The 8,073-nt window shown below is 40.7% G+C and overlaps 1 pseudogene; it reads left to right on the top strand.

Moving 5' to 3' along the window:
* The first annotated feature begins 1,455 nt into the window (after nucleotides 1–1,455).
* On the top strand, nucleotides 1,456–1,977 carry LOC147433996 (phospho-2-dehydro-3-deoxyheptonate aldolase 1, chloroplastic-like; annotated as a pseudogene).
* The last annotated feature ends 6,096 nt before the right edge of the window (nucleotides 1,978–8,073 follow it).

The following is an 8,073-nucleotide window of genomic DNA, read 5'->3' as shown; positions in this document are numbered from 1 at the left end:
GTGTGATAATTTCAACATGACTCAAAAAAAGCTAGGTCCAGTTAATCCAAAGCCTCCTCAAGCGTGCTTGGAGGGGGGGGGGGGGGGGGGGGGAGGAGGATCTCAAAAATAAGGGAGAAGGTTAGTGAAACCTTCTCAAATTTTTTGCCCAAAGGCTTTATGCATGTTCCCTTCAGTTGCAAAGGAAAAGAATAAGCTCTATTTACCTTGAGCATGCTTATATATATATATATATATATATATATATATGGAGTGCAAGACTCAACGAGACTGCATATCCAAATGTTTTTTCAAAGTAACTTTCCAATGGCAAGAGGCTGGACAAATTAGAATGCTTTAGAATCCTTCAATCTAGATAACGTACACTTTGTGTGTGCATGTGTGTTTTCTCATGTGCCTCGAGAGGCATTCACAAGATGCAGCGGCAACAAATCTGCACACTATCAACTTACAACAGAACATGAGGCGAGGTCCCCCTCACCAAAAAAAAAACTTTTCCAAGTTCCATCCTCTAGTTTGAATAAACCTACTTGCGTCAAGGTGTGTGGCTTTACTTCTATTGGTTTTCGTCCTCAAATCTTAATTCAAAAAGGTTCTTTTATGCTAGGCGTATTGAGTTACTACCACCCCTGTGTGAATAGGAGAGTGGAATGTAGTGTTCGTGAAAAGTCTACCTCAGCTTAGCCTTATAGTAGAGAAGGAGAAAATCCACTTGAAAAGTTTAAGAAAATAGAGATAAATTGCAAAAGAAAATAGTTAAATTTACTCAATGGATCTACCCAAACACTAGTGGAATGCAAGGATAGGGAACCTCGTCTGAAATTGGCTCTCCTTGGACTCAGCTTTGGCGGCCTCCACACGCGTTGCCAACTTCCTAGCACACCTGTGTTGTAGCTCATCTTCCCCAGCGATTTGTATTCCGTACCGTTTCTATCACGACACATGGCTGCCATCTAAACTGCCTTCAAGGGTGCACGCCGACATGTGTGTGTGTGTGTGTGTGGGGGGGGGGGGGGAGAGAGAGGAGAGAGAGAGAGAGAGAGAGAGAGAGAGAGAGAGAGAGAGAGAGAGAGAGAGAGAGAGAGAGAGAGAGAGAGAGAGAGAGAGAGAGAGAGAGAGAGAGAGAGAGAGCACGTGATGGAGATTATGTCTTGCTGACAGCGGCGCTGCAGAGCAGGCTATAGATCAACCCACGCCATCTCATTTTCCCTTTTGACTTTTGCAGGACGACAGCCCTTTGCTTCTCTTCCTGCGCAATGAATGGCTGATGTTCGGTGGCCAATTGCCTGTGATCAAGGTAAGAATACTAATTACATTGGCCTTAATTGTGAGGCTTATAAGCTTTACTTGATATGCTCTGTAACAGGTTGGAGAGAATTTAATAATGTCCTTGAATGATATCATTACATGGGTTCTGAATATATCCGTACATGCATTGACATGTAGGTCGGGCGGATGGCCGGACAGTTTGCAAAGCCAAGATCAGAGGACCTGGAAGAGAAAGATGGGGTGAAGCTACCAAGCTACAGAGGGGACATTATCAATGGAGATGATTTTGATGAGAAGTCCAGGTATCCGGACCCGGATCGTATGATCTGAGCCTACAGTCAGGCAGCTGCATCACTCAATTTTCTTCGGTCTTTCGCAGAACTGGTGGCTATGCTGCCATGCAAAGAGTGACCCACTGGAACCTTGATTTCACCTCTCACAGTGAACAAGGCAGCAGGTCATCACCTAAAATTTCAATGACTGTTGCTGCATTCCTATTACCTATATTTTGAGTTCATCAGAAAAATGTTCCTACTCTCTGCTCGTCGCAGGTACCGGGACCACCCGCTCATGACCAGCACCGACTTCTGGACATTGCACGAGTGCCTGTTGTTGCTGCCCTTTGAGAAAGCACTAACGCGACTGGACTCCACGACGGGTCGCTGGTACGATTTCTCTTTCCACCTTCACTTGATTTTTCAAGTCTAACTCTCTGAGGACCTTCCGTTTGATAGTTCGCCACCTGCAGCCAACGAGTATGATTCGGATTGGTAATGTAGATACGTTGATGGATTTCATTAATCTGGCATCAAACATGAGGGTCTGATAAAAAAAATAATATGCAGCTTATTTACCAGGCAATATAGAATAAAGAAGTGCATTCAAGCCAGGATTAAGCTTTTGCACTTGGTTGTAGAGCCAATGGTGGGGACATGCAGCTGGACACTAATAGTGCATCGATAACTGACTGAGATCCCTCACGAGTCACGAGTCACCGAGATCAAGAAATTGCACAGCTAATTTGTAGGGTCAATCTCTTCATGAGCCATCTCAAGCATGCACGTGTTCTATGTGGCACCAGGCACATGTCCCTTGAATTTAGAGGGATCTCTCTCTCTCTCTCTCTCTCTCTCTCTCACACACACACACACACACACACACACACACACACACACACACACACACACACACACACACACACACACACACACACACACACACACACACACACACACACACACACACACACACACACACACACACACACACAGAGGCTCATGACCTACTCCGGCAAATATGACGAAGGCATCAAATGAAAGATCGATGCAAATCAAAGATTGTTTACCTGCTCTACATGCATGGTCAAGTTGTGCATCTTGAGCCCTTTATCAATCTCCAAATTGGAGGAAAGTTTAAACTAAAAGTAGACACCTACGAGTTCAAATTACAACATTCTAGCTACATTTTGAGCATGGTTTGAAGAATAAGAGAACTAGGAAATGCTTCCAACTTTGACCTACAGTCGATTAGCTTTTAGTATGCCCTTATTTTGCTTAATTACAAAAGTGTGTTTTTGGCAAGCCTTGGCTTGGGCACCATCTGAAAACACTATTATTGGTATGTGTCCATGCGATTGTATTTGAGAGGGTCATGTTCAAGAAAATCCATTATTCTCTTTTTCCTAAACCATTGAGTATCCTCCTTGTAAACATGCAAACCAGAAGTACAAGTGAAAATTTACAAATTTGTAGGATTTTAAAAGTATTTTTGATATATTTTATCGATTTGTATTCCCTTTTCAAATGTTTGTAGTCCAGTAATCTTGATCTTCAATGAGCCCAAGGTTAAGCTGAGGCAGACCTTTCACAAACATGGACACAATAGACGTGTGACATTGGAGGTAGGAGGACTACCTGCATTTGTAGACTTCGCACAAAAATGCACAGCCTAGCTAAGTTTACAAACGGCTGGCATTTGTGTATGATCGAGGGCTACAAAGGCCAATAGTCCCTTACCTCGAATGTCAAACCTAGCTAAGCAAAGACAAGACAATAGAAGCACATGATGTTGCCATACTTCACAATGTGGGAATAATAGGGGGAGGGGGAGTAATGATGGCTTCTTGTGACAAAATTACTCACCCTATTAGTTGACGAAACAATCTTGCACCCATACCAAAGCTAGTTATGTCAATCCAGTAGAATGTTATAATGTTGAACAAAATAGAAAAACCAAGAGAATGAGGAGCTCTTTTACAAGAGAATTTGTCAAAATCATGTTGTTTTTGTTAGTCTGGATCTAGCCTTGTGTTCTAATACTAATTTTTTTCTTTATAGCTATTTTCCATGGGCCCTACATTTTTAACTACACCTAAAATAGGAAAAGCTATTCTTTTTAATGGGAGCGTTCTACCACTACTCTCAGAAAGGGGTTTTCTAGATTTACACAATTCGAATTGGTCTAAAATTGAGAAAGAGGTCTCTAGAATGGACAAAATTAAAAGTGTTTGTAAAACTCATGCTTGTGCAAAATTGCTAGTATCTTTATAATTGTTTATTTTAGTCCTTATGCTATTATAGTCCATACTAAATATTTCTATGTTACAGCCATCACTAGCTCATTATACTTGCATATTAGAGGACTTGCAACTCATAGGCAGTCGTCCTGAAGTTGCATACATTGTAATAGCACTATATATATTTCTATTGACATGTCACAAAATTCAATTTTAGGCATTGCTAGATTACTGTGTACCTTTTAGTGATTGTATATATATAAGCTACAACAAAATATTGAAATCACGTGAAAAGCTCCCTTGGTTTGTGTACTAAAAATTAAGAGAGCTCGTTGCTTTTTTGTTATTGTAGCTTGCTCTTTTGCTTGGTTTAGAGATTGCTCGGAAAATCTTGCTCGGTGTTAGGGATCCCTCCATGAGGAGGAGCTTGACAAGTGTCCTTTTTGATTTCTTTGTCCAAGCTTGCCTTGTGTAAGGGTGTGTGTGTTCTCTCTATAGCCCCCTCTTGTAGGTATCGCCCCCTCCTTGTAGAGATAGTAGTTGAATTTTGTGGAGCACCTTACCCTCAAGCACCTTAGTCAGCAAGCATGACAAAACACCTCAAGCTTGGGTAATGTTCCCACAAGCATCTCAAGCTCCCTGGTCGGCAAGCACGACAACCACCTCAAGCACCTTATTCAACAAGCACGACAAGCACCTTAGTCATCAAGCACAACAAGCACCTGAAGAACCTTAGGCATCAAGCACGACAAGCACCTCAAGCACGGGACAAGCACCTCAAGCTTGGGCCAGGTTCCCACCTCAAGCTCAACCCTAGGTTACGTAAGGTCAAAGGACTTTTTAACACTAGCCTTTGGAGGTCTTCAATGAAGCTAACCCTAAGGTCTTTTAAGCTCCATTGGTTAGCCTTCCTCTTTGATAGACCATCTCTCATTTGGACCATTTTACCATTGGCCCCATGGTGAGATAGATCTGTAAGCACATGTCTATATTCTAACCCCTGGTTCCCGTTTATTCTCCCACATTAAATGATCAAGCTTAATATGAGAAAATTATTTTGGCTAGTTAGATATTAGATTTTATGACACACACACACACACACACACACACACACACACACACACACACACAGAGAGAGAGAGAGAGAGAGAGAGAGAGAGAGAGAGAGAGAGAGAGAGAGAGAGAGAGTCAAAAGGGTAGGCAAACAATCTTGCCTTGATTCTAAACCAAGAACCGCTATATTAGTTGACATCTTTTTCTATGTCTTTTAAAAAAATTGAATTTTTGGCTTTGGAAAATTTCCCACAAAACACCAGCCACAAGTGCGTGTCAAGGACACTACTTTTTGAACCACCAACCCATGCTTCCACCTCTCCATGGACCATGCAATTGTCTAATAAATAGACAGCTTCTTTCGTGACCTCATCTAAAGTACTGCATTTTTTCAAGTGCGAATCCTTCTTGAGGTGTTCGTTCTTGATCCCCTCAATGAGCAACACTACTTGGCTATCCTCCTGGGGTTTCTCTCGTGGTGGGAATCTCTCAATATACTGTTTGAGTTGCTATCATACTCTCTCATTATCTTTCTTCTTGAAAGAATGGAATTGTGACACTATATTATGCTTAATCCCTTGCATGGAAAACTCCTCCATGAAGTCTTGCAATAGTGCTTCTATGTTTCCATAGTCTTCCTTTTTTTAAGATGCTTGAATCACGGCCATTGCCATCTTCAAAACATGGGCTGGAACCATGTAAGGGCGGTGTCTTCCAAGGTTAATCCAAAACCTTCAAATTGAATCTGAAAATTTGTGATGTGCTCAACTCTCAATACCTATTTAAATGATGCACAATGTGCATGGGGATCCCCTGATCCATTATACTTTGATGCCATGAATTTTGCAATTTGAGATGGACTCATGGGTCTTGGCTTAGCGACATATTTTGTCACTCTTGGAGCTCCTGAAAAAGCTTCTTCATAAAGAGGTGCTTCCATTTTGTGTGTAGCTCTTGGTATTTCTCTCATAGTTACATCTGGCACTACTTTCTTGGTAAGGTGTGGCATAAATGACCGTGCAATGGCCTTAAAGCCACCTCTATCTGCAGTTCTCTCTGGATGAGTATCTTCGACTTTAGTTGTTCTTGTGGGAGAATCTACTTTTTATAATGCTCGATTCTTCTCTCAACTTTGTGGCTATTTCAACAACTCCAACTATGAGTTTTAAGGTTCTTGGCTCTAGGCTTACACTAGGAGCACTGGGCATGGTCAAACGGTCAATCACTAGAATTCCTTGATAAGTGATTTTTTGAAAATCCTCTCTTGATACTGCTTCAAATTTGTTAAGATCAAGAAGTCTCTGTAGCTATTGAAGCAAAAACATATAGGATCTTATCTTTCTTGATTGATTCATATCCAATGGACCTACCTCTATACATGTTAATATCTTCTCATATGGACGTCCAATAGAGAACTATGCACGTATCATCAATCAAGGAACGTTTTGTTTTTAAGGAATGGAGTTAAATGAGATGTTTTGAAGATGACAATGGCCATGATTCAAGCAATGCATCTCTTTGATTTTCAGATACCACTCATCCTAGGTTGTCTACTAGGTCTAGATCCTCTACCACTTTGTAAGTGACACCAGTGTGATCCACATATTTATCACTTAGATACTTGTCACTTGGCTATTCAATGAATCCCATCGGATGATCATCAATTTGACAAACAAATTGATTATAGAGATTTGCATAGGTCTTTGCCCCAAACAAGTTGTCAAATTGGTACACTAAGGTCAAGTTGTAATCCATTTCCCTTAGTGGCACTCTGTAGGAACTAGAAATCTTAGGTCCTTTTTCACGTAGATTAGAAGCCATTTTGTAGAAACCAAATGACTTTGAAGTTGTATCACACACGTAGTCCTCAATGGTAGGTTCTAGGAATTCCATAGGCTCTACTATAAGTTATTAATTAATACTCTCATCTACTGAGATGCTACTCTCAGTCTCTCTCTCTGACCTAGCCTTTGAGTTATAAAAGCTACTAGATCTTAAAAGCATGAAATCAAAAACAAATTGACTATTTGCACGAACCCAACCTATTACCTCTTAACGCTCTCTCCAAAAATTTGAAAAATGCTTTTCAACTTTTCCAAAAGATGTTGAACTCCTTTGAACCTTTGAACCTTTGAACCTTGTGTATACTTTTAAACAATAAAAAGAGTTAAGCCACCCAACAAAATCAACTCTTCTTTCAAGTTGCAACTGTCAGCTCTTAAATGGTATGTTTTTAGGCAGTGTTGTGTTGGAAACCCCGACTCTTCTTTGTTCCTAAGGTCTTATCTTAGTTGTCCCAAGTGGTCAGGATAGAAAAAATTCACAACTATGTCCAAAACTTTGCTTGTTTTTTCCAAGAACTGTCAAAGAGCTAGTTCCAAACAACCCTAAACAAAAATAGATTTGAGGCCTTAAATTTTTTTTCCAAACCTTAAGATCTATAGAGCCGCTTCCAAGCTACATATCAATAAAAACAGTTTTGGAATCGAAGTCCGTATGTGAAAGTTATGACCTTTTTAGTGAAAACTAGTTTTCACTTGAACATAAAACTGCTGATAACTTGAGACATGCTGGGTATTTTTGGCCCAAACTTAGTCACTACAATGTACAAGACATGCACAATGAGGTCACCAAGTCTTGTCAAGTTTTGACCCTTGTAGCTAGGTGCTGGGAGAAAATCAAAATTTTCTCCCGCAAGTTTTTTTTTGCAACTTTTTTCTTTTTTGCTAAGTTCATTGGTTCCCCACTCTTAGTATACCCTGTTTGTCAAGTTTTGATCTTTTTGTTGGAAATAGGATTGCAGGGAAACACACACAACTTGGGAAGATGAAGAAGCTCAAGGCATACAATAGAGAGTATGTATTGCTTAGTGCACAATGAAAGGTAATTAGCCCTAGAGTGATGGGTGGATATACAATGCATGGGGGGGAAAACCTCCTAGTAAGGGAAAAAATACCTCGATGGTCCTAAGTGTGTTCACACACATCAGTACCACAAATGTATGGTAACAAATCCTACCTAGGAGTGATGCGATGAGCAGGAGCCAACACATAGAGCATAGGGAAGTGCCATGCGCTAATGACATGATCATTCCACAAAGGGGATCAAGCCCAAAGATTTGTGAAAAGCTTCAAAGTTCTCATGAGACAATGACTTCATGAAAAGATCTGCAAAGCTGATCTCTCCTAATGAGAGTCTCTCTCTGACATAGTGGTAATTTACCTCAATGTGATTTG

This window comes from Adiantum capillus-veneris, chromosome 19, assembly GCF_014529385.1.
Source record: "Adiantum capillus-veneris isolate H3 chromosome 19, ASM1452938v2, whole genome shotgun sequence".
Lineage (NCBI taxonomy): Eukaryota > Viridiplantae > Streptophyta > Polypodiopsida > Polypodiales > Pteridaceae > Adiantum > Adiantum capillus-veneris.
This window is presented reverse-complemented; position numbering and strand designations above follow the sequence as displayed.